The sequence below is a fragment of the Lissotriton helveticus genome, chromosome 2_1 (genome assembly GCF_964261635.1).
Source record: "Lissotriton helveticus chromosome 2_1, aLisHel1.1, whole genome shotgun sequence".
Classification (NCBI taxonomy): domain Eukaryota; kingdom Metazoa; phylum Chordata; class Amphibia; order Caudata; family Salamandridae; genus Lissotriton; species Lissotriton helveticus.
In genome coordinates this window covers 596710390-596737048 of record NC_136059.1, presented here as the reverse complement: position 1 = coordinate 596737048, position 26659 = coordinate 596710390, and the positions used below count along the sequence as shown (strand labels likewise).

Genomic DNA, 26659 nt, shown 5'->3' with positions numbered 1-26659 from the left:
AGTGCGCATGGGCATCGGCTCCATCCCCAGATTGTTTTTCGCCATTGTGGCAGAAGATGGAGTGAAAAGTGTAAAGGATGTCCATGCTAATGACTGAATACAATAGTATATCTGCAGCTGCAACAGGCACCGGGGAGGAGGGTGGGCGATATGAATGTTAGCAGCCCTACATGCCAAGAACAGATGCATACTGGTAAGTAGCATATTCAGTTCGAGGCATGTGGGCTGCTAAATTCATATCTTAGCATAGAATACATAGCAGTCCCTCCATCAGCGGCGGTTGCCCGTGCCAGCTGCAGAAACCTGAAAGAGTGTCTTGAGAACAGCCTGTCCTACAGCAGCTTGCTGCTTGGAATGTACATCAACACAGTAGTGTTTTGTAAAGGTATGTGGTGTAACCCACGTGGCTGCTCTGCAAATGTCCTCTAAAGGAATGTTCCCTAGGAAAGCCATGGATGCCCCCAATTTGCGTGTGGAGTGCGCCCTTGGGGGTATCGTTCGAGTGCGCTTGGCCTTTTGATAACATATTTGGATGCACTTAACAATCCACCTGGCTATTCCTGCTTTGGAAATAGGGTTGCCTTTGTGTTGTGGTGCGAAGGCAACAAAAAGTTGTTTTGTCTTTCTAAAGGGTTGTGTCCTGTCTATGTAGTACATCAACGCCCTCCGTACATCTAAGGTATGGAGCATTCTTTCCGCTACCGTTTGTGGGTTTTGGAAGAATGCCGGCAAGTCAATAGTTTGGTTGAGATGAAACTGTGACACCACCTTCGGAAGGAATTTGGGGTTAGTGCGTAGCACTACCCTATTTGGATGAATCTGAATGAAAGGCTCTTGGATTGTGAGCGCTTGTAGCTCACTAACACGCCTCAGTGACGTAATAGCTATTAGGAAAGCTACTTTCCACGTTAGGAACTGGAGTTCACACGAGTGCAGTGGCTCAAAAGGTGGTCCCATCAGTCTGGTGAGGACCACATTGAGGTTCCACACCGGAGCTTGTGGTGTTCTTGGGGGAATGACTCGTTTCAGACCTTCAAGGAAAGCTTTAATGGCAGGCACTCTGAAGACAGAGAGATGCTGCCTGTTCTGAAGATAAGCCGCTATGGCGGATAGATGTATCCGAATGGAAGTGTACGCTAGATTGCACTTGTAAAGATGCAACAGATAGCAAATGATGTCAGGGATAGATGCATCTAGCGGGTTGATGTCATTGGCTGTACAGTAAATGACAAAACGCTTCCATTTCGCAGCATAGCATGCTCTGGTAGTTGGCTTCCTTGCCTCCTTGATGATGTCCATGCATTCCGGAGGTAGGTTAAGGTATCCAAACTCTAGGACTTCAGGAGCCAGATCGCCAGGTTGAGCTGTTGCGGATCTGGATGCTGAATTTCTCCATGGTTCTGCGTCAAAAGTCTGGGCGTGAGGCGCAGTCTTTGATGCGGCACCACCGAGAGTTCGAGGAACGTGGTGTACCATGCTTGGCGCGCCCACGTTGGAGCAACTAGGATGAGAGTCATCGCGTGCTGCCTTAGCTTTCTTGCCACCAGCGGTATCAGAGGGGCTGGCGGAAAAGCGTACGCAAATCTGCCTGACCAGTTCATCCATATCGCATTCCCCTGCGACTGTGGGTGAGTGTGAGAAGTTGGCCTGATGTGCAGTGCTCACTATTCTAGTGATCACTATATATCAGTCCAAACAACCCTTATTGATGATTGGTTGTAAGTCAACCTTATAGACCAGCTATCCTAGTAGCATGGATACGAGCAGTCTAAGGCTAAGACTCTAGAGGGCGTGTTAAGCCAGCTGTTTTACCATCACATTACCCCTTGAACACCCAGTGAAAGGACACCACACAAGTTGTTATGAAAATAAACAGTGTATTTATTTATAACAAGACTACCCTGGCTCTTTATGAGACAGGGAGCTAAGCACACAACAAAACTCTTACGAAAATACTTAAGTTAGCACGTTATACACAAATGCCCGAGGGGCACGAACAACCATATACTTTAAAAGTGGAATGCGAATTACTAGCAGGTAAGTAACAGTTCTAATAGGCTTTGGAATCGCTAGGACTGGACTAGGGAATCGTTAGATTACTACTAGGAGGCCCAGGGGACTCGGGTGCAGAGTGTGCACTCTCACGCGGGATGCGGGACAAAGTCTATGGAAGCTAGAATTCACAAAGTTAGTGTTCACGGGCGAACCCGACCTGGTAGGAAGAAAACGACAGTGGATCCTGACCCTTGGATAGTGAGGCTATGCTGGGACACCGAAGTGCCGAAGTTACCTAGCCCAGGGGCTGCAGCTGCATAGGTCTGAAAAGACGTCGGGGATCTCGTTGCCGGACCAGGAGCCTGGAAGGAAGAAGTTGCTGGCAGGCGACCAGTGAAGAAAAGTTCGATGGATCCAAGCCTGGATCAAGGAAGAAGAAAACCTGAAAGCAGAGGGGACCAAGTTCTTGAATCACTAGCCAGTGATTAAGTGGGCACCAGGATGGCACCGGGCGAAGTCACCGCAGTCAGGTGAGTGGGCGCTGCTGGGCTCTGCAGTCTCTCGGACCAGGAGGCGTTGTCGGCGACCAGGATGGAGGTGCGAGCTGTCCCACGAAGGTTCTTGCTGTCGACGTCGCTGGACCCAGGATTGGGCAACAAGTCTTGGCAAAGGCAAGGCCCACGCGGTGGACCTAAAATGGCGTCTTGAGTGGACCAGGAGGGTCCAGGGTACTTCTCCGATGGAGGAAAGCAAGGGCCAGTCTGGAGCAACCAGACCAGCAGCAGAAATGTCGTCGGGCGTCGTCAGGAAGGCCACAAGCCAGCGGGCTAGTAGCCAAACAACGCGGTGAGCAGCAAAAAGCAGAAGGGCCCCACGCAGATCGTGGAGATGCTGGGGGGCTGCTCTTCGGTGCTGGAGCTGCTCAGGGTGGGGGCTTCTCGGACCCCAAAGCACTCACCAGGAATTCACTCGGCGGGCTTGCTGGAAAGAAGTCGTGCAGTCTTGAAGATGGCCGGTCCCTCGAGGTCTCGTCACACCCACGAATCTCAGCGTGACTGATGATGCAGGTAGAGGTCAGAGGTGCCAGGGAAGCCGGTTCTCGTCGAGCTGGGCAGTTGGATTCCGGAGGAAGGACTTGCAGCAGACCGCAGTGTTCTTAGATGGTGCCTGCGGGTGCAGGGTGACTACTCCTTAGTCACAAGGGAGAAATCTTAGGAAGAAGTCTTGAGTTCCTTTCGCAGAAAGTAGTTTCAGGATTCAAAGATGGTCTGATTTGGAAGGGGGCCAGTCTCTACCTTTATCCTGTAAAAAGGGGCTGGCACGCGACTAAGTCCTGCCCTATGGGTGGGACTAGGAGGGGGGTGGTTACACCCACTTCCTTGGCGGGCTTTTCCCCAGCACAGGGTCTGGAGTGACCCTGGAACTGGTTCCAGCCAGCCTATGCACAGTGAGCACCGGGGTGCCACGTGCAGTCACCTTCCTCTAAAGCCCTGCCTACCTACAATACACAAAACCCTGTCTGGGACGGTGCTGGCACCGCCCCTGGCAGGAAACCCTTTGTCCTTATCTCCTGCTCTGGGAGGACTCCCAGCAGCAGGAGGGCAGACTTGTGTCTCGGTGGCAGCATCCATTTTGTGGATGCTAAGGCTCTGTCTGACTTTTAACCGGGTTATAGGTTACATGCATGTCGTGTCCCTCTAGAAGGGTGGAATGCTAACCCCGTCGCCAGAATTGGCGAGGGGTTAGTATTCCAATTCGTATGACACCTTACTCGACATGTTTTGATAAAGCGATACCAGAGTTGGCACATAACCGCGAGAATTATAATGCACTTAAGAGTATATGGTATGCGATATCATGGAAACGGCTAAGGGATAGATCCCGAAAGCCGCAGACAGGCTCAGCTCATGCCAGAGCACCATCTCACATGATTCCAAGCACTCTGCCTTCAGGATTGTTAAGGCCTGCCATAGGAGTGACTGATAGGAGATCTGTGTGTCCATTTTAGGGTTAGATATAGGTATACTATATCTAAAGCAAAGGGTGAGTACACCACCTTGCCCCAGCTGTCGTGCAGCCAGTTGTGTCAGTTTAGTTAGGCAGCCCAGGGGTGGCATAATACATGCTTCAGCCCCTGGGAGACTTCTGGGTGCACCTCAGCCCTGGGTACAGGGACGTGGAGAGGGCCCAGTGCCAATTCAGTACCTAAGTACAATTTGGATAGAGAGAACAGCTAGGCTGTGGGTCTGATTAGCAGGCCCACAGCCAGGGAAAGTCGTAAACCAGTGCAGCAAAAAGCAAAAATCTGGGTGATCATAGGATTGCAGACCCTACTCTCCTACATGACCCCCCCCCCAAACTTTGGGACAATAAACTAACCTTGACCAGGTGAGTCTTCTTGCTCTAAGTGGAAATACCTGGAGAGCCCATCAGCATTGCTGTGATCAGTCCCAGGTCTATGCTCCACTGTAAAATCCATCCCCTGTAGGTAAATGGACCACCTAAGCAGTTTGGGGTTTTCACCCTTCATCTGATTTAGCCACAAGAGGGGCTTATGGTCTGTCTGAATGGTGAAGTGAGTGCCAAACAAGTAGGCCCTCAGCTTCTTCAGGGCCCAGACCACAGCAAAGGCCTCCCTCTCAATAGCTGACCAATTTTTCTCTGGGTGTCAACCTTCTACTAATGAAAGCAATAGGCTGATCATTACCATCAAAATTCAGTTGAGACAGAACAGCTCCCACACCCAACTCAGAAGCATCTGTTTGGACAATGAATGGCTTGGAGTAATCTGGACTCTTGAGGATAGGTGCTGTGCACATGGCCTGCTTTAGGTCATTGAATGCTTTCTGACAGCTTGCTGTCCACTGAACTTTCTTTGGCATCTTCTTGCTTGTCAGGTCATTAAGGGGGGTCACTATGGACCCATAATTTCTGACAAACTTCCTATAGTACCCAGTCAGGCCCAAGAAAGCTCGAACCTGAGTCTGGGTGATTGGAGGAGTCCAGTCTTTGATGGCCTGTATCTTACTCTCCAGTGGCTGAACCTGGCCTCCACCTACAAGGTGGCCCAGGTATACAACCTGTGTCTGCCCTATCTGGCACTTTGTGGCCTTGATAGTGAGGCCTGCCTTTTGCAGGGCCTCTAACACTTTCCTCAGGTGGACCAGGTGATCCTCCCAGGTGGAGCTAAAGACAGCAATATCGTCCAGATATGCTGCACAGAAGTCATCCAGCCCAGTGAGGACTTGATTCACCAACCTTTGGAAGGTGGCAGGTGCATTTTTCAGTCCAAAGGGCATTACCACAAATTGATAATGCCCTCCAGGGGTAGAAAATGCTGTCTTGGGTTTGGCTTCCTCAGCTAACCTGATTTGCCAATACCCAGCTGTCAAATCAAATGTGCTTAAGAAGTTGGCAGAAGCCAATCTATCTATAAGCTCATCTGCTCTTGGTATTGGGTGGGCATCAGTCTTAGTGACTGCATTGAGGCCTCTGTAGTCTACGCAAAACCTCATCTCTCTCTTACCACCCTGGGTGTGAGGTTTTGGCACTAGAACTACTGGGCTAGCCCAAGGGCTATCTGAGGGCTCAATGACCCCCAGTTCCAACATTTTCTGCACTTCAGTTTTGATGCAGTCTCTAACATGATCAGGCTGTCTGTAGATTTTACTCTTGACAGGCAGACTGTCTCCAGTGTCAACATCATGGGTACACCAATCAGTTTGGCTGGGTGTCAGAGAGAACATATGTCTGAAGGATTGCAAGACTTGCCTGCAATCCTGTTGCTGATGTTCAGTGAGGCTGCCACAAAAGACAACACCATCAACTGATCCATCATCAGGATTCTGAGTGAGCAGGTCTGGGAGAGGGTCACTCTCTTCCTCCTGTCCCTCATCTGTGGCCATGAGCAAGCTCATGTCCTTCCTGTCAACATATGCCTTGAGCCTGTTAACATGGAGCACTCTGAGAGGGCTCCTGGGAGTTCCAAGGTCCACCAAGTAGGTAACCTCTCCCTTTTGCTCAATGATGGTGTGGGGCCCAGACCATTTGTCTTTCAGAGCTGCTGGGGCCACTGGCTCCAGCACCCACACCTTCTGTCCTGGCTGGTACACAGTCAGTACAGCCTTTTGGTCATGCCAAGCTTTTTGAAGTTCCTGGCTGGCCTCAAGGTTTTTAGATGCCTTCTCCATATACTCAGCCATCCTGGAGCGGAGACCAAGTACATAGTCCACTATGTTGGTTGCAGGCTTTTTGAGAGGTCTCTCCCATCCTTCCTTCACCAAACACAGGGGTCCTCTTACAGGATGCCCATACAGAAGCTCAAAAGGGCTGTAGCCAACCCCCTTCTGTGGGACCTCTCTGTAAGCAAACAAGAGGCAGGGGATCAGGACATCCCATCTTCTCCTAAGAGTTTCAGGTAGTCCATGAATCATCCCTTTCAGGGTCCTGTTGAATCTCTCAACAAGCCCATTGCATTGTGGGTGGTAGGGTGTGGTGAACTTGTAGTTCACACCACACTCCTTCCACATTGCAGTCAGATATCCTGACATGAAGTTTGTACCTCTGTCAGAAACGACCTCCTTAGGGAAACCCACTCTGGAGAACACTCCAACTAGGGCTCTTGCCACTACAGGGGCTGTAGTGGTCCTAAGGGGAATAGCCTCAGGATACCTGGTGGCATGGTCCACCACCACCAGTATAAACTTGTGTCCTGATGCTGTCTGGGGTTCCATTGGACCAACAATGTCAATCCCCACTCTTTCAAAGGGAACCCCCACCACAGGTAGTGGTATGAGGGGGGCCTTTGTTGTGCCACCTGACTTACCACTGGCTTGGCAAGTGACACATGAGCGACAAAACTCCTTGGTATTCTCATTCATATGGGGCCAGTGAAAGTGTGAGACAAGCCTGTCCCAAGTCTTTGTCTGACCTAAATGACCTGCAAGGGGAATCTCATGGGCCAAGGTGAGAAGGAAACCTCTCAGAGACAAGGGGATGACCAGCCTCCTGGTTGCACCAGGCTTGGGGTCTCTTGACTCAGAGTACAGGAGTCCATCTTCCCAGTATACCCTGTGGGCACCTGTGGCATTCCCTGCAGCCTCAGCAGCAGCCTGCTGTCTGAGGGGTTCAAGGGAAGGGCAGCTCAACTGTTCCTTCCCCAGGTCTGCTCTGGAGGGTCCCCCTGAGCCCAGAAACTCAACTTGATCAAGTTCAAGCTCTTTAGGCTCAGTTTCCCTCAGCTCTTCTAGATCAGCCTCCTCAGAGACTTGATCCTCAACCTGGGGCAAGGGGGAAGGCAAAGCCTTACCCTTACTGCTCTTCTTCTTGGGAGGTGTCTGGTCCATAATTTCAGGATCCAGCACCTGTTCAGTGGGGCATTTTCTGGCCTGTGACCTAGTCACAGCAAGCACATGTGCTGGCAAGCCTAACATCTCCATGTGAGTCCTCTGCTCCACTTCTGACCATTGTGATGACTCCAAATCATTGCCCAACAAACAATCAACTGGGAGGTCTGAACTGACTACAACTTTCTTTTGTCCCTTCACTCCACCCCAGGAGAAAGCCACAATTGCCACACTATGACTAGTAGTGACATTGCTGGCATTGGTCACCAGGAAATCAGTACCTGGCATGATCTGTCCAGGGTCCACAAAGTTAGGTGTCACCATGGTGACACTGGCACAAGTGTCCCTATAGGCCTGAGCCATTTTGCCATTTATCAAAGGTGTCTGCCTGTATTTGCCCAAGGTATTGGGACTTATTTCAGGGGACATATCCATATCCCCTGTACAGACTAGGACAGCCTGAGTGAGTGTGCCAACTAAGTTGTCAGACCCCTCAGTACCCAAGGTTAACCCAACTAATGCCTTGGGAGTGACACTACCACTACTGACTGTACTAGGGGGTGCAGTTGCTTTAGGAGCTGTAGTGGCAGGAGTTTGTCCTCCTCTTTTGGTGCACTCACTAAACCAGTGAGATTTACTTTTGCAGTACTGGCACCACCTTTTTGACTGGCCTTCTTGAGTCTTCTTCTTCTGGGAAGCCTGACCCCCACCCTCTTTGGTTTGTTGGGGACCTGGTGAAGACTTCTGGTCATTTTGTTCATTCTTAACATTACCCTTCTGGTCTGTTTTCTTCTGACCACCCTGGTTCTGGTTCTGGTTCTGCTTGATCCTTGTCCTGACCCATTTGTCTGCCTTCTTTCCCAATTCTTGGGGAGAGGTCAGATCTGAATCAACAAGGTGCTGGTGCAGCAACTGGTTCTGACAATTGTTCAAAATTTGTTCTCTCATCATTAGATTATACAATCCTGTGTAATCTGTAACCTTGCTACCCAGCAACCAGCCCTCCAAAGCCTTAGTGGCACAATCCACAAAATCAGACCAGTCCTGAGACTGAGTTTTCTGGGTGTCTCTGAACAGCAACCTGTACTGCTCAGTGGTTAAACCAAACCCATCAACCAGTGTATTCTTCAGGACCTGGTAATTGTTAGCATCCTCCACTCTTGTAGTGAGGAGCTTATCTCTACCTTTACCATCAAAGGAGAGCCACAGTATAGCTGCCCACTGACTCTGGGGAATGCCCTGCACAGTGCAGGCCCTCTCCAAAGCAGCCATCCATTTCTGGATGTCATCCCCTTGCTTAAAGGGGGGCACTATTTTAGTCAGGTGTTTAGTATCTAAACCCTTCTCTCTATCTCTTGGGAGATTGCTGCCACCAGTGGGTGCTAACCCACTTATCTGCTGCTCTCTAGCAAAGGCAAGCTTCTCTTTGGCCAGGGCAAGTTCTTCCCTTTCAATCCTCAGTTCAGCTTGTCTCATCCTAGCTTCATGCTCCCTTCTCTGAGGGGAAGTGAATCTCCTCTGTGGAGGATTCCTTCTCCCCTGAGAAGAGGCATTAGAGTGCAGAGATCTATTGGAGTCCCTAGAAAGAGATCTATCTCTCCTAACTCCAAGGTTAGGCCCACTTCGGGTTAGTACTGGGGGGCCCCCAGATCCTAGCCCAAGTAAGTCTAAGTTGGTCCTAGTTAGCCTTCTGACTACCTCAAGACCTTTGTCTACCTCATCCCCAGAGAGTACCTCTTGATCCTCCTCCTCAACTGCTGAATCAGTGTTGGGGAGGTCTGGATCCCCAGAGGTTCCCTCTAAGGCTGGCATGTTCTCATGTAACTGAGAAAGCTTTCTGGCATCATATGTCTCTAAGAGACCTATCAGAAAGGGAATGGTGGGGTTAGACCCCTGCTTCAGTTTCCTGGAGACACAGATTTGTCTCATCTCCTGGAAACTGAGAGCTGCATATCTTGAAGTGACCTGTGGAGGGTCAACACTGACCAGGGGAGTCTCAGTAGATTCTCCCTGGGTAGACATGCTTTTCTAGTGAGGTGTAAGTGGTGCACTTACCTACACTATATGTTTGCCTACTGATCCCTTGCTAGAGTTGTAGTTTAGGGTGTGCTAGGCCCTAGGAGCTACAACAGCTGGTTCAGTAGAACTCAGAGTATTCTAAGCTAAGTTATATGTACCTTTAGTACTTATGTGATCTTTCACAAGATATTCTTAGGATATGTGTGGTAAAACAACAGCAAGCTCAAATCCCAACCGCTGCTCACCAATGTGAGAAGTTGGCCTGATGTGCAGTGCTCACTATTCTAGTGATCACTATATATCAGTCCAAACAACCCTTATTGATGATTGGTTGTAAGTCAACCTTATAGACCAGCTATCCTAGTAGCATGGATACGAGCAGTCTAAGGCTAAGACTCTAGAGGGCGTGTTAAGCCAGCTGTTTTACCATCACATTACCCCTTGAACACCCAGTGAAAGGACACCACACAAGTTGTTATGAAAATAAACAGTGTATTTATTTATAACAAGACTACCCTGGCTCTTTATGAGACAGGGAGCTAAGCACACAACAAAACTCTTACGAAAATACTTAAGTTAGCACGTTATACACAAATGCCCGAGGGGCACGAACAACCATATACTTTAAAAGTGGAATGCGAATTACTAGCAGGTAAGTAACAGTTCTAATAGGCTTTGGAATCGCTAGGACTGGACTAGGGAATCGTTAGATTACTACTAGGAGGCCCAGGGGACTCGGGTGCAGAGTGTGCACTCTCACGCGGGATGCGGGACAAAGTCTATGGAAGCTAGAATTCACAAAGTTAGTGTTCACGGGCGAACCCGACCTGGTAGGAAGAAAACGACAGTGGATCCTGACCCTTGGATAGTGAGGCTATGCTGGGACACCGAAGTGCCGAAGTTACCTAGCCCAGGGGCTGCAGCTGCATAGGTCTGAAAAGACGTCGGGGATCTCGTTGCCGGACCAGGAGCCTGGAAGGAAGAAGTTGCTGGCAGGCGACCAGTGAAGAAAAGTTCGATGGATCCAAGCCTGGATCAAGGAAGAAGAAAACCTGAAAGCAGAGGGGACCAAGTTCTTGAATCACTAGCCAGTGATTAAGTGGGCACCAGGATGGCACCGGGCGAAGTCACCGCAGTCAGGTGAGTGGGCGCTGCTGGGCTCTGCAGTCTCTCGGACCAGGAGGCGTTGTCGGCGACCAGGATGGAGGTGCGAGCTGTCCCACGAAGGTTCTTGCTGTCGACGTCGCTGGACCCAGGATTGGGCAACAAGTCTTGGCAAAGGCAAGGCCCACGCGGTGGACCTAAAATGGCGTCTTGAGTGGACCAGGAGGGTCCAGGGTACTTCTCCGATGGAGGAAAGCAAGGGCCAGTCTGGAGCAACCAGACCAGCAGCAGAAATGTCGTCGGGCGTCGTCAGGAAGGCCACAAGCCAGCGGGCTAGTAGCCAAACAACGCGGTGAGCAGCAAAAAGCAGAAGGGCCCCACGCAGATCGTGGAGATGCTGGGGGGCTGCTCTTCGGTGCTGGAGCTGCTCAGGGTGGGGGCTTCTCGGACCCCAAAGCACTCACCAGGAATTCACTCGGCGGGCTTGCTGGAAAGAAGTCGTGCAGTCTTGAAGATGGCCGGTCCCTCGAGGTCTCGTCACACCCACGAATCTCAGCGTGACTGATGATGCAGGTAGAGGTCAGAGGTGCCAGGGAAGCCGGTTCTCGTCGAGCTGGGCAGTCGGATTCCGGAGGAAGGACTTGCAGCAGACCGCAGTGTTCTTAGATGGTGCCTGCGGGTGCAGGGTGACTACTCCTTAGTCACAAGGGAGAAATCTTAGGAAGAAGTCTTGAGTTCCTTTCGCAGAAAGTAGTTTCAGGATTCAAAGATGGTCTGATTTGGAAGGGGGCCAGTCTCTACCTTTATCCTGTAAAAAGGGGCTGGCACGCGACTAAGTCCTGCCCTATGGGTGGGACTAGGAGGGGGGTGGTTACACCCACTTCCTTGGCGGGCTTTTCCCCAGCACAGGGTCTGGAGTGACCCTGGAACTGGTTCCAGCCAGCCTATGCACAGTGAGCACCGGGGTGCCACGTGCAGTCACCTTCCTCTAAAGCCCTGCCTACCTACAATACACAAAACCCTGTCTGGGACGGTGCTGGCACCGCCCCTGGCAGGAAACCCTTTGTCCTTATCTCCTGCTCTGGGAGGACTCCCAGCAGCAGGAGGGCAGACTTGTGTCTCGGTGGCAGCATCCATTTTGTGGATGCTAAGGCTCTGTCTGACTTTTAACCGGGTTATAGGTTACATGCATGTCGTGTCCCTCTAGAAGGGTGGAATGCTAACCCCGTCGCCAGAATTGGCGAGGGGTTAGTATTCCAATTCGTATGACACCTTACTTGACATGTTTTGATAAAGCGATACCAGAGTTGGCACATAACCGCGAGGATTATAATGCACTTAAGAGTATATGGTATGCGATATCATGGAAACGGCTAAGGGATAGATCCCGAAAGCCGCAGACAGGCTCAGCTCATGCCAGAGCACCATCTCACATGATTCCAAGCACTCTGCCTTCAGGATTGTTAAGGCCTGCCATAGGAGTGACTGATAGGAGATCTGTGTGTCCATTTTAGGGTTAGATATAGGTATACTATATCTAAAGCAAAGGGTGAGTACACCACCTTGCCCCAGCTGTCGTGCAGCCAGTTGTGTCAGTTTAGTTAGGCAGCCCAGGGGTGGCATAATACATGCTTCAGCCCCTGGGAGACTTCTGGGTGCACCTCAGCCCTGGGTACAGGGACTTGGAGAGGGCCCAGTGCCAATTCAGTACCTAAGTACAATTTGGATAGAGAGAACAGCTAGGCTGTGGGTCTGATTAGCAGGCCCACAGCCAGGGAAAGTCGTAAACCAGTGCAGCAAAAAGCAAAAATCTGGGTGATCATAGGATTGCAGACCCTACTCTCCTACAGTGAGGGAACCTGGCGGCAAAGTGTTGGCATTTTGCGTTTTCTTTTGTGGCAAACAGGTCTATCTCCGGATGACCCCACTGCTGGAAGTACGGGTGGAGGACAGATGGGTGTATCTCCCACTCGTGCATTTGATGGCTGTACCTGCTGAGCAAATCCGCCATCTGATTGTCCTTTCCCGGGAGGTGTTCTGCCATGAGGAAAATGTTCCTCTGAATGTCCCACTTCCACATGCCCTGAGCCAGATGAGACAGCTGTGGCGAGTGGGTGCCTCCCTGCTTTTGAATGTAGTACATCGCGGTCATGTTGTCCGTCCGGACTAACACTACCTTGTTGCACAGATGTACAATGAAGGACTTGATCGCCATGAAGATTGCCATCAGTTCCAGATTTTTGATGTGCATCTTCTGTTGCTGCGTCGTCCATAGTCCCTGCACTGTGTAAGTGAGCAGATGAGCTCCCCATCCCTGGAGAGATGCGTCCGTTGTCAGGATAATCTGTGGCACTGGCTCCTGGAACAGTCGGCCCTTGCAAAGGTTGTGTGGAGTCCACCAATGCAGAGAGTCGTATGCCCGACTGGTAACCAACACTAGGTCTGTCAATTGTCCCTGAGCCTGTGTCCACTGATTTGCTAAGCACTCCTGGAGCGGGCGCATATGTAACCGTGCGTGAGGGACTATGAAGATGCAGGAGGCCATCATGCCTATCAACTGCATGAACACTCTCGCTGGAAGTGAGTGTTGTGGTCTGAACTTCTGGATTAGAGACTGCATGCTGTCTATCCTGACTTGGTTTGGTTGAGCCATGGCCGTCAGGGTATTGATCGTCGCACCTAGAAACTGCCGGACATGTGCCGGCTGAAGATGCGACTTTGGGTAGTTCAACGAGAAACCTAGATTGTGAAGGAGGTGAATGGTGGTCGACATGTCCGCGGCGCACTGTCGTTCCGACTTGGCTTGAACGAGCCAGTCGTCCAGGTAGGGGTAGACATGGATGTTCTGCCTCCTGAGGTGCGCTGCTACTGTCGCCAGACACTTGGTAAACACCCTTGGGGCTGTGGTGACTCCGAAGGGTAGGACCTCTAACTGGTAATGCTTGCCTTGAATAGTGAACCTGAGGTATTTCCTGTGGGACGGGTGCAGTGGAATGTGGAAATAAGCATCCTTGAGATCTAAGGTTGCTAAGAAGTCCCCTTGGTTTAACAAGGGAAGAATCTGTTGCAGTGTAAGCATATGGAAATGTTCTGATAGTATGTACAGGTTGAGGGGACGTAGATCTAGAATGGGTCTGAGAGATCCGTCCTTCTTTGGAATAAGGAAGTACAGGGAATATACCCCTGTGCCCTCCTCCTCCACCGGCACGAGCTCGATTGCGCCTTTTTGCAGCATCGCCACTACTTCCTGCTGCAATAAGTGCAAATGCTCTGCGGACATAGGCCGTTGCCTTGGTGGAATGTTGGGTGGAGTGGACTTTAACTCTAGACAATAACCGTACTGGACAAGTTGTAGCACCCACCTGTCTGTGGTGATGTTTCTCCAGACGGGCAGGAACTGCTGCAGTCTCCCCCCGACAGGTGATAAGTGGTCGGGGGGCAGTGACAGAGAGTCACTGTTTGCTTGGGGTAGAGGAGCGGGAGATGTTGTTTGCTCTGCCGCGACCTCTGTTGCTGTTATTTCTGTAACCTCCCTTGTTCTGTTTTGTGAACGAGGATTGTGCTCCACCTCTTGAGAATTGCGATTGTTGACCCATTTGTCCTCTGGTGACTCCACGTGCACCTGAGCGACGAAAATTATTGCCACGAAACTGTTGTGATTGTAGGGCCCCCATAGATTTAGCAGTTTCCGTGTCCTTCTTTATCTTTTCGAGGGTGGTGTCAACATCTGGACCAAACAGTCTATCAGGATTGACTGGCTGATTAAGTATGGTTGTCTGAATATCAGGTTTAAACCCTGATATGCGGAGCCAAGCTTGTCGTCTCAGCATGACGCTAGTGTTGATCGCCCTAGCTGCTGTGTCTGCGGCGTCAAGTGCACACTTGATGGCTGCGTTGGAGATCAGTTTCCCTTCCTCTATAAGCAGTTTGGTGCCCTCTTGAAACTTTGGAGGCAGGTGTTGTACAATCTGCTCTAGGGTGTCGTAATGCGCCCTATCGTAACGTGCTAAGAGTGCTTGTGTATTTGCAATACGCCAAAAGTTTGCAGCTTGAGCCGCCACTCTTTTGCCCCCTGCTTCTAGCACTTTGGACTCCTTGTCTGGGGGAGGAGCTTCACCCGTTGTCTGGGAGTTGGCCCGTTTCCTGGCATTTGCGACCACAAGAGAGTCTAGTGGCAACTGTCCCCGAATGAGGTGCTGGTCTGTACTTTTTCTCGATACGTGGATTGACCACTCTCGCTCTGGTAGGTTCTTTAAAGATGTCAGCTGCATGCTTGAGGACTCCCTTGAGCATAGGCAGCGTTTTCACAGTTCTTTCAGAGACTGAAAAAGTGTCAAAGAGAAAGTCCTCTTCTACTGGGTCAGCATGCATGTCCACATCATGATTAGCAGCTGCCCTCTCAATGAGTGCATGAAAACCTGCAGAATCCTCTGTTGGGGATGCACGTGCACTGAAAGGCTGTGGGTCTTGCCCCACACTTTGGGTGCCTTGGTCACCAATGTCATCATATGCATCTGGATGTGCATCTGGTTCATTGATGGGGAAGGTGTATTGGTCCTCCTCATCATATCCCTCACCCTCAGAGTGTTCTGGTGAGGGAGTAGGGCTTCTTCTTGGAGGAGGCTGGATAGGTTCTATGAGGTTAGAAGCGTCCTGAGGAACCCTTTTTTTCTTTAGTGGGATGACATAGGAGTCCAGAGGCTCAGAAGTAATCCTCCTTTTGTATAGGGTTAATTTGCCAGTGTTGGCGTCGATGAAATGCTCAGAATCGTCCTCTGATTCGAGTTCTCGACCTGAAGGTACCCCCGCCGTAGAAGAATCCGACTTCTTTGGCGTCGATTTCGTCGAAAAGGCCTTCGGAGCCTCTTTCGGCGGCAGAAGGAAGAGAAGCTTACTTTTAGGCTTTGCCGGAGTGTCCTTCGGCGTCTGAGGCGACGGTAACGGAGCCGACGTAGCAGCGGCCTTGTCCCTGATTCTCTGCAGCGAAGCGGCGATGGGGGACACTTCACTTACAGTGGCTTTTGGCGCTGACGAGGATGTCTTGACCTTCCCCTCGGATCCGACGTCATGGTGGCCTGTCGGAGTCTTGGACGCCGATGCAGTTGCCGCCGACCCAGAGTCCTTGGATCGATGCGCAGATGTGCCAGCCGTCGATCCGTGTGCTTGTGTCGCCTCCGACTCCACTACGCGACCGACGGACGGAGTCCCAGTCGGAACCGGAGCCGTGCCGCTGGCCTTGGCGTGCTTAGACGGTGTCGCAGCGGTTGATCCGTGCCGACCACCCTTCTTAGAGGATCCCTCCTCTGGCGCCGATTTTGACCCTGTGGAATCGACAGACTTCTTCGACTTCTGTGGACCGGAGGTCGACGGAGCCGATGCGGCGGCGGATGCAGTAGCTTTCTGTTGGCCGGCCGCCATTTTAGGGACGCTCGAGTCCTTAAGTTTCGGTTTCGTTTTCGGGTCGGCCATTTTAGGCGTAGTCGATACCGTAGGTTTCGGTTTCGATCCGGCCTGCCCAGCAAGTATGTCCGTGGCCGGGCCTGAAGGCGGGGCCGTGGCTTGGGGTACGGGGTCTTGGGTAAGGCCAACTGGCGATCCCGTGACCCGATCGTGATCTTCGAAACCTTCGGGGCATAGCTCGTCCCCTGAGCTATCTGCCGTGGCCCCATAAATCTCTTCGACGTCCCCTACCTCGTCGACGTATTCAAGGCCTTGATCCACGACTCCGTCGTCGTCTACCGGATCCGCCTCGACCTCCGTTTCGGGTGGGGATATTTGGAGATGATGACCCTGTTCATCTTCTTCTTGGTCGCCGAAGATGTTTTCTGGATCCGGGGCCGCTTGTCTGGCCTCCAGGCGCACCGCGCGCCGAAGCTTGAGAGTCTTTTTCGACCTGAATTGAGCGCAAGCCTTACACTTGCCGTCGTCATGGTCCGGTGAAAGGCATTTGTTACAGACCGGGTGCAGGTCTATATGTGGGTACTTGGACCCACAGAGCGGACAGTACTTAAACGGACTCCGCTCCATGCTGGAAAGTCGTGGTCGTGTCGCGATGAGAAGGCCTCGATGTGCGAAGAGTGAAAAAACTCAGCTGAATCCGACTTCAAGAGTCGGAAGAACTCGAGACCGTGCGCAAACAATACCGACGCTATAAATACAAGGCCTTTTGGCCTTAAAAAGTTAGTTTTACTCGGTTCCGACAGAGAGAAGTCGAGACCGCATCCGAACCCAATGGCGGAAAAAAACAATCTGGGGATGGAGCCGATGCCCATGCGCACTGTAGTCCAGGGGAGGAGCCACCTATCTCAGGATACTTCGAAGACTCTTCCAGGACAACAATGTGCGATCATCCGGACCCAACACTAGGCGGCGATCTAATGCTAAGATATGAATTTAGCAGCCCACATGCCTCGAACAACTTGTTAATCCTTAACTCTTCTGCAGTATTTTTATCCAGTAAGAGTTCATTATATCTCTTTTCCAACTTACAAAGATTTAAGGCAGATTTCTAAGCAAACCTTATATCATCTTGGTAACTTAATTGGACTGACCATCGTGAATAAGCCAGCCGTCTTCCCACCCTCATTGTCTGAAGTTCAACACTGACAAGACCAAAGTGCTGATCTTTGGCAACAGCGCCTCCCCTTGGAAGGACACCGGGTGGCCCGCTAAGTTCGGACCAACTCCCACACCAACAGATCACGCCCGCAACATCAGCATCATCCTGATCAGCAAACTCATCATGAAAAGATAGGTCCATGCAGTCTCCTCTGCCTGCTTCCATACTCTACACATGCGCCAAAGACTCTTCAAATGGCTCTCAATTGGCACGAGGAAAACCATCACTCAAGCCCTAATCACCAGCCAGCTGGACTACAATAACACACTGCACGGAGAAACCACCACCAAACTCATGGAAGATTACAGACGATTCAAAACTCAGCGGCCAGACTTATCGTCAACCTACACAAACTGACCTAAATCACCCTACACCATAGGGACCTCAACTGGCTCCCCATCTAGAAAAGATGCCAATTCAAGTTATTGACACACACCTACAAAGCCCTCCACAACATCAACCAACACCTGAACTTTCACCAAAGCCCTCCACAACATCAACCAACGCGTGAACTTCCACCAACCACCCAGAGACTTTCGCTCAGCCTCCCTGTCCCTCGTACAGACACCACGCATTTGCTGAAGACACAGCGGAGGCTTGTGACCTCGTCGCCTAGTCCTGGCACGACCTTCACCGCCAGCTCCGGTCATCACCCTCGTTGGCAGAATTCAGGAAGAGACTCGCCTGTATTTCGACTAAGCTCAGCAACCTATCACCTGGATACCCTAACCGGCCGATTAGCAGCCCTATACAAATCCAGATTGATTGATTGATTGATCGATCATGTCGCTGAAAAACTGATCACTATTTGTTGATTTACTCTTCCACTACAGAAATTCAGGGCTAGGACCAACTGGATTTAATCAGCCCATGTGGCAACCTATAGAAGAACAGGGCATTATCAAGCTGGGTTGGAACAGCAAGAAGAGAGAAATGGTCCCCAAGAGAGTTGAATATATGCATCTGATCAAACTGTCCCACAGATCCGACCGCCACTCATTATGCTATAAGTGATCAAACAATTTCAGTCCAATATGGAAACAGAAATTTTCTACAGCTATGGATGTGGCAAGCTATTTTCTCTAGTGGTTTGTCTCGTTACTAATGCCTGAAATGTCCTGAATGATCTTCTAGACCTAAAGGGTCATAGGGCTGGAAAGCATAGCACTTGGTCTCTCTCTTAGTGATCGAGATTTCTGATTAATAGTCAGTTTGGGATAGAACCACAAAATGTGTACAAGGACAAAGGTTTGGTGATTTACATCTCCAACACAGTGACTCTGGTCTAAAACCATCCGATTTAAATCAAAGACTTACAATATACTATCATGGGGTCTGACCAGTCCACCACGTCATAATCTTGTAATAGGAGTCTGCCAAAAGTAGGGAGCTTCATTTTCAGAGAATTTAGATCACAGATTAGAAATTGGGATCCCATACACACTGGAGACTGAATCCCTGTATCAACATAAAGTGTTCAGAAAAGCAAATATTGAAGAAATTGTCAAAAGTATTGGATACAGACAGAGTCGGCAGCGCGACGTGCCTTGAAAGAGAGCAGGTGGCGTCATGTGAAAGGAGTAGACATCAGTTGCACCCAGAGCACACCTTCCACTACAGTAAGAATGAAAGGTCTGAAATGTTATTTGGAAGGATAGAAGATAGTCCACTATGTGTGAGCAGAGGAAAAATCCATCTAGGAAACAAACATTCTATGAGAGTTACCAATATTTGGATGGAAGTCTAAAAATTAAATTGTATGTCATGAAGTAAATGCCCCTATATGGGGCATGAAATGTTTCACCAAAGTAAAAGGGTTTAGGAAATATTAGTTGGCCCATTTGGAAGGCTATGTGCACAGGTACGTAACAGTGATAGTGCTCTATTTTAGGTAAGAGAAAAACCCTCAAGACTTATCTGCGAGGATGAGTAAGTATCAGCGGAGGAAGGTGGAACTATTTCAACAAAAGTAGAAAGTCAAGAGTATTGCAGAGCCACAGGTGAGTAACCAACATAAGAGAAAATAAAATGATGAAGTATATGGTGAGATGGATCCAAAAGAGCAAGTTCAAGTGACTTCTGTATGAGTAAACGAGAATGTAACACAGAGGTGATAGTTCCAGTCACAGAACATCTGCCAGCATTTCTTTCTAATCTGAATTAGAACATTGCAATGTTGAGCAGTCCATTGTAGATAATGAAGTGCTCCAGCCTTCTACTGGCTGGTACAAGCCCAGAGAGCAACAGTCTAATGTTTTCCTTTCACAGCTGGTGCAGCGAACAAAGGCCTCTCAGATCTCGAGGGGTTTAAACCCACTCAGGCTCCGAGATGCCTCTGTTTTTTTACTAGTTAGAACATTCTGGCCTCTAGGGGAGAACGCTTCTAATAGCTTTAGAGCCCTTCTATCAGGCTCTACTGGCAGTTAAAGGTCTGCTCACTTGTTTTTAATGCTGGAGCGGGCCGTTAATGGCCGGTAGAGCCCGCTAGGTCGGGTTCTACAGACTATATAAGATAAGGAATGGCTTGGGGGATATTCCTTATTCTTTAGATGAGATAGTTAGTTGACGGTCTTTAGCTCCAATATTATTTTTCAGATCCTCCTGGTTAGGTTGATTTTAAGGGGCTGGGGTGTTCTGACAGCTCTAAGTTTGGAGCATGTCCCAGCGTCCTGTTTGGGACTCTTGCAGTTGAGGTCTCTATATATCGGAGGCATTCATTATTGTGCTTCAAGGGACACTAAGTTGTCCAGGATAAATGTATTCCTTAATTTTGCTATGACTGTGATGACTGTAGTTGGGCCTAGCAAGCCTAATGTCCCTTTTTAGGTCTCCTCTAAAGCAATCCCGTAGGGAAGGTGGGCGAGATTATAGTAAGGCTTTCGAAAAGTCTCCCCAAACTGCGGATTAGGTACAGTTCATGTGAGCTGGGCGCGTGCACATCGCCAGCCAACCCCGTCCCCGCCACAGCAATGCCGAGAGCTTCAAATGCACAACAATTGTCGTGCTTTCACTCGCTCCCTTTCTCCTCCCCCCAGCATGTCTCGGTCTTGCTGCCCCCGCCCCACACCTCTCCCCACCGTCACCGCTGGTTTAAAAAGTAGGCTCCTTTCAGCGTTTTATAAAAGTTTTAAATCGGTGCTTCAGCAAACCTGCATCAATGACAATCAGTTGTGTACTTTGGCTGTAATAACTCTTGCTGTTGTTCTGATGCCCCTTTCAATTGTGGGCTTTGCAGACATATATTTTAATGCTCATTTTTACATCACAGAGGCACTTTACAAAAGTACTTGCGCTCATGCTCCAGGGCAGTATCGTCATTGTATTTATTCATGTGCCAAACATTATTCCCATTTTGCTACGTTGCAACTGCCTCTATATATTTACTTCTATATGGGGAGCATCCCAAGAATATAGCAAGCAATGCTTGTTTGCAAGCAGTAACACATTCACTCACAGCAGTAAACACCCCAGCCAGCCAGTATGTAGCTAAGGCTCCTTTCAGCGTTTTATAAAAGTTTTTAATCTGTGCTTCAGCAAACCTGCATCAATGACTATCAGTTGTGTACCTTGGCTGTAATATCTCTTGCTGTTCTGATGCCCCTTTCAATTGTGGGCTTTGCAGACATATATTTTAATGCTCATTTTTACAGCACAGAGGCACATCCCAAGAATATAGCAAGCAATGCTCGTTTGCAAGCAGTAACACATTCAGTCACAGCAGTAAACACCCCAGCCAGCCAGTATGTAGCTACCAGCTCCAGAAAGTACAGACCTGAAATCAAAAAAATTGAGGTGTATGCAGGCGCACTCCAGCACGAACAACAAATTTAGGGCATACACAGTATCTGGTATTGCATGAATCAAATTCTAGTCCTGACCGGTCTGATCACACGGAGTGATCCGGGGCAAATACACAATTGTCGTGCTTTCACTCGCTCCCTTTCTTCTCCCACCCAGCATGTCTCTGTCTTGTTTTTGGTGGGGTGAGGGGGCATGCAAAGAAGACAGCCTTTTACACATGCACCTCCTTTGCTGGAGCAGTATGTGAACATGCCCTTTTCATCCACCACACTACTCTCTTTTTACAGTTCACCATTCTCTGCTGACCTATCTGGCATTTCTTTCCAAAAGGTGCTAGGCCTGGGCTACTCCTCTTTACGATAGGCGGGCGGAGGGGGCAGGGCTCCCGGAGCACCCGTTTGCATCTCTTTTGTGCAATGGCGAACATCAAAAAGCAAACGAGCCTTCAAAAAGGCCGCTCTGCTGTGCTAACACATCCCGGGGAGAAGCTTTCTGCTCTGCTCCACTTCCCCCATAAGCCCCATAATGAGTTAACAAGTGCTGCAGGCAGACACTCCAACCCCTCCACCCATCAGCATAACAAAACTGTGAAATGTGCTGCCGCGAGAGGCTCGCGGAGCCCGTGATCTCTTTACCCTTCCGGGGGGGGGGGGGGAGCCAGCCCCATCCCCATCCTTATGCCTGTACACACACAGTATACCAAAAGCTAAAACAACACGGATCAAACCTCACCTTCTAAAGAACAGCAGTTCATTTATGGAGGAGCAAATGTTTAGTGGATATGTGCTATGAGAAGTTAGGGAACGCTGGAGCACCGTGTACCACGTGGACCTTCCACATAATGTCCAATTACAAATTACATCTCAATAGGCACAGTTTAATTAAAATGGAATCGGGGCGGAGCAGGGATGACGCCAGGAAATCAGCCAGAAGGCAACGTTTCGTTTTTCATTGAAAGAACCATTGTGCAGGTGAAATCGTATGGATTTTGGGGGCCCTGGGCCAAACATATTTTGGGGGCTCCTGTTCAGACCAGCTTTGAATTTGTGATCCAATTTCAGATTTGTTGTTCTCTCTTAAGCTAGGTCATTCATTGACAGTCCACAGGCACACTGGTACAAATTCTAAAATTGTTTACATCTAATATTCACGAATATGGACACGTGTTTTCAACATTGTAACAGCAGCAGCTTACTAATATTACCTAAAATAATCTCTGTGACTCCCTCCCATTTCTCATACGCGAGGTCCTGTTTTGATCTCAAAAAACTTTTTTCTCCTTTCTTTAATGTTTGAGCGGATAAAACTAGATGACTGATTGGAAAAATCAGCATTACTAGTATTGCAAGCTTTATAACACACACACACACACACACTAACACACACACACACACACACACACACACACACACACACACACACACAACCCCCCCTCACACACGCACAACCCCCCTCACACACGCACAACCCCCCTCACACACGCACAACCCCCCCTCACACACGCACAACGCCCCCTCACACACGCACAAACCCCCCTCACACACGCACAAACCCCCCTCACACACGCACAAACCCCCCTCACACACGCACAAACCCGCCTCACACACGCACAAACCCCCCTCACACACGCACAAACCCCCCTCACACACAACCCCCACACACACAATGTTGGAAAGGCGATCCCAGGGGAGACAGAAGGTGTCTGACTGCCTGCCCCGAGACCCCACTCTCACTATGGAATAGGCCGAGCGCCGTAGGGGGGCCTCCTTGGCGAGGCTCCTCTCCTACAATCGTAACAGCAGAGCAACCACACTACTTACAGAAGGACACCACACAAGGGGAAAGTTCACACGATTCTTTATATAAGTAATTAAAACAGGCTCTTGGCGGGCTGGGTAGATAAGGATCGAGGGATCCGTAAAGTCTTGGTTCAGAAAAGGGGGGGTAGCGTGATCGTCTTGGCACCAATGGGTGCGAGGATAGTTCTCCGTGGAGCAGGCCGCGACAGCGTCGGCCGGGCCTCGGAGATGGTTCCAGGTACAAGAGTTCGGATCAGCCGCGACGAGGTCAGCAGGGCTTCGACTCCAAGATACAACTGCTGTCCTGATCCAGGGCTGGCCCAGATATAGGACTGGAGTCCTTTGATGTCCGGACCCTCGCGCCTGGGGGTCAGAGGGGCCGGGATGAAGGTGTCCAGACACCCAGCAGGGGGGTGGAGCCAGCGCCCAGGGAGGCTGGAGGGCGATCGATACCAGGCGTCCGGGGACGGCTGGAGGGCCATCGAAACTTCCCGCCTCTCGGATCTGTCAAGTGGCCACTCGACCACCTGGGAGGATCTTGGTGCCCCGATGTCGGGGCTTCGCTGGGGCCGGGGCCAGGGTGGCTGCGGCCACGTGCTCGGGACGTGGTGGGCCCAAGATTGAGTCGGGCCAGAGATGGGGCCAGGCATGGTTGCCGGACCGGCGGTGTTGGCGAGCAGGGCCCGCCGGGGTGCCAGGAAGGGGGAGAGCCGTAGGTTGCCAGGGGGCGGCTCTCCTTGCGGGTTCGGGAATGTTCGTGTCAGGGGGGTCGACAGCAGGTCGACGGCGGCCCGATGTCGCTTGGGGCCCGCCATGCGGGAGGGGTAGGCCCACGCCACGAGGCCGGGTCCAACACACGTCCCCTCCAGCTGAAGGCGGGGAGAGTCACCCATCTTCCTGGGTGTACTCTTCGTCGAGGAGGAAGAATCGGGACAGGCCATCAGCGTTGGCGTGGTCGTTGCCAGGGCGATGCTCCACAGTGAAGTCCATCCCTTGGAGGGAGATGGACCATCGCAGCAGCTTCGGGTTTTCGCCACGCATGTGCATCAGCCACCGCAGGGGCCGGTGGTCAGTCTGCACCCGGAAGTGGGTGCCGAAGAGGTATGGCCTGAGTTTCTTGAGGGCCCACACGACGGCGAAGGCCTCTCTCTCGATGGTGCTCCACCGTTGTTCTCTGGCCAGCAGCCGCCGGCTGATGAAGGCGACTGGATGGTCAATTCCCTCGGGGTCCATCTGAGATAGGACCGCCCCGATGCCGTGCTCCGCGGCGTCGGTCTGGACTACGAACTCTCGGCTGTAGTCCGGGGCTTGAAGCACAGGGGCGGTACACATGGCTGATTTCAATGTCTCGAAGGCCACCTGACACACGGGTGTCCATTGTACTTTCTGGGGCCGGTTTTTCGAGGTCAGTTCAGTGAGGGGCCCCACAATACTCCCATAGTTCTTGATGAAGCGCCGATAATATCCAGTGAGCCCCAGGAAGGCCCGGACGGCGGTCTGGGTGACTGGGGGCTCCCAGGCTACGATGGCGTCAATTTTTGGTTGGAGGGGGGCCACCTGACCGCTCCCCACTTGGTGTCCCAGATAGGTCACGGACCCTAGGCCTATCTGGCATTTGCTGGCTTTCACCGTTAACCCGGCCCGTCGGAGGGCCGTCAGGACCTTCCAGAGGTGTTCCAGGTGCTCGGCCCAGTGGAGGCTGTAAACGGCAATGTCATCTAAATAGGCGGCACTGAAGTCTTCCAGCCCCGCTAGCACTTTGTTCACTAGTCTCTGGAAGGTGGCCGGGGCGTTTTTCATGCCGAAGGGCATTACCTTGAATTGGAAGTGGCCATCGGGGGTTGAGAAGGCTGAGCGCTCCTGGGCGCCAGGGGTGAGGCCGATCTGCCAGTATCCGGCTGTAAGGTCGAAGGTACTGAGGTACTTGGCGGCCCCCAGGCGGTCGATCAGTTCATCGGCCCGGGGGATGGGATGTGCGTCGGTTCTGGTAACAGCATTCAACCCCCGGTAGTCAACACAGAAGCTCTGGAGGGGTGCCAGGCGCGGTGGCTTTAGGGACCAGGACAACGGGGCTGGCCCACGGACTGTCGGAGGGTTCGACCACCCCCAGGGCCAGCATCTTGGTAACTTCGGTCTGGATGCAGGCCCGCACTCGGTCGGGGACTCGGTAGGCCCGGTGTCGTACTGGCTGGCTGTCCCCAGTGTCGACATCGTGGACACACCACTGGGTGACCCCGGGAGTGAGGGAGAACAGGTCCGTGAACTGCCCCAACAGCTCTCGGCAGTCTCGGCGCTGTGCGGGGGTCAGGTCGGGGGACAGAGAGATTCCTTCGACTGAGCCGTCCTTCTCAGTGCACCTTAGGAGATCGGGCAGGGGCTCGGAGTCATCTTCGGCCCCATCATCTGTAGCTAGCAGCAGACTCAGTTCAGTGCGTGCGAAGTGCGGCTTGAGCCGGTTAGCGTGTAGAACCCGGAGGGGGTTCCTGGGGGACTCCAGGTCCACGAGGTAGGTGACGGGGCTCTTGCGCTCGATCACTTTGAAGGGGCCCGACCATTTGTCCTGGAGGGCACAAGGTTCGACCGGGGACATGACCCAGACCTGCTGGCCCGGCTCGAATTCAATGGACGAAGAGTTCTGATCATACCAGCGCTTCATGTCCTCCTGGCTGGCCTCAAGGTTGGCCTCGGCAAGGGCCCGGAACTTCCGAGTCTGGTTTCGGAGTGTCAGGAGGTACCGGTAGACATCCGGTGGTGCGTTCTGGACGGTAGTTTCCCAGCCTTCTTTGACCAGGCTGAGGGGACCTCGGACCGGGTGGCCGTACAAGAGTTCAAAGGGGCTGAAGCCCAGGGACTTCTGCGGTACCTCCCGATAGGCAAATAAGAGGCACAGCAGCAGAACGTCCCATTTGCGGCGGAGGGGCTCTTCTAGGCCCTGGATCATCCCCTTGAGTGTTCGGTTAAACCGCTCCACCAGCCCATTCCCTTGGGGGTGATACGGGGTGGTGAACTTATACGTGAACCCGCACTGTTGCCACAGGGCCCGCATATACTTCGATATAAAGTTCGTGCCCCGATCACTCACGACCTCTCGGGGAAATCCGACTCTGGAGAAGATCCCCATCAGGGCGCGGCCCACTACGGGAGCCGTGATGGTTCTGAGGGGGATGGCTTCAGGGTAGCGGGTGGCGTGGTCCACCAGGACAAGGATGAAGCGATGCCCTTGCGAGGTTTGGGGGTCCAGGGGCCCCACAATGTCGATTCCCACTCGCTCGAAGGGTGTGGTCACTACTGAAAAGGGCTGGAGTGGGGCCTTCATTTTTCCCCCGCTCTTTCCGCTGGCTTGGCATGTCGGGCAGGTTCGGCAGTGGTTGTGCACATCGCTGCGCATCTTCGGCCAATAGAAATGGGTCACCAGGCGGCTGTAAGTTTTGTCCTGCCCCAGGTGCCCGGCGAGGGGCACATCGTGTGCCAGGTTAAAAAAAAAGTCTCTGAATCGTAGGGGGACCACCAACACTCGGCTGGCCCCTAGCTCGGCGATTTTCTGTTCACTGTATAGGAGGTCGTGGTCCCAGTAGACCCAGTGGGACCCCGAGGTGTCCCCGGTAGCTTGGGCGGTGGCTTGCTGTCGGGTCCCTTCGAGGGAAGGGCAGACCTTCTGTTCCTGCCGGAACTGCTCTCGGGTGGGGCCACCCTCTTGGCGCCATTGGGCTAGTTCGGGTATGTCGCTGAGCTCGTGGCTGCTTTCGTGGTCGGGCTCCGACGGCCTGGGCTCGGAGTCGGACTCTTCATTGTCTGCTGGTGGTGGGGGCGCGGGCCACTCCGGCTCTTCGGTCGGGGCGGCCTCGGTCGCCGCCGAGGCTCGGGCTGACATGGACCGGGTTGTCGCGCAGACCCACTCTGGTAGACCCACCATGCCGAGATGTTCTCTTCGCTCGACGTGGGCCCAGGGCGAGCTCTCGAGGTCGTTCCCGAGGAGG

At 51.7% G+C, this 26659-nt stretch overlaps 1 protein-coding gene across 2 annotated transcripts in view; it reads right to left on the bottom strand.

Moving 5' to 3' along the window:
• The window catches only part of LOC144818166 (survival motor neuron protein-like), a 399426-nt gene that overhangs the window by 41712 nt on the left and 331055 nt on the right, over positions 1-26659 (bottom strand). The window lies entirely within an intron of this gene.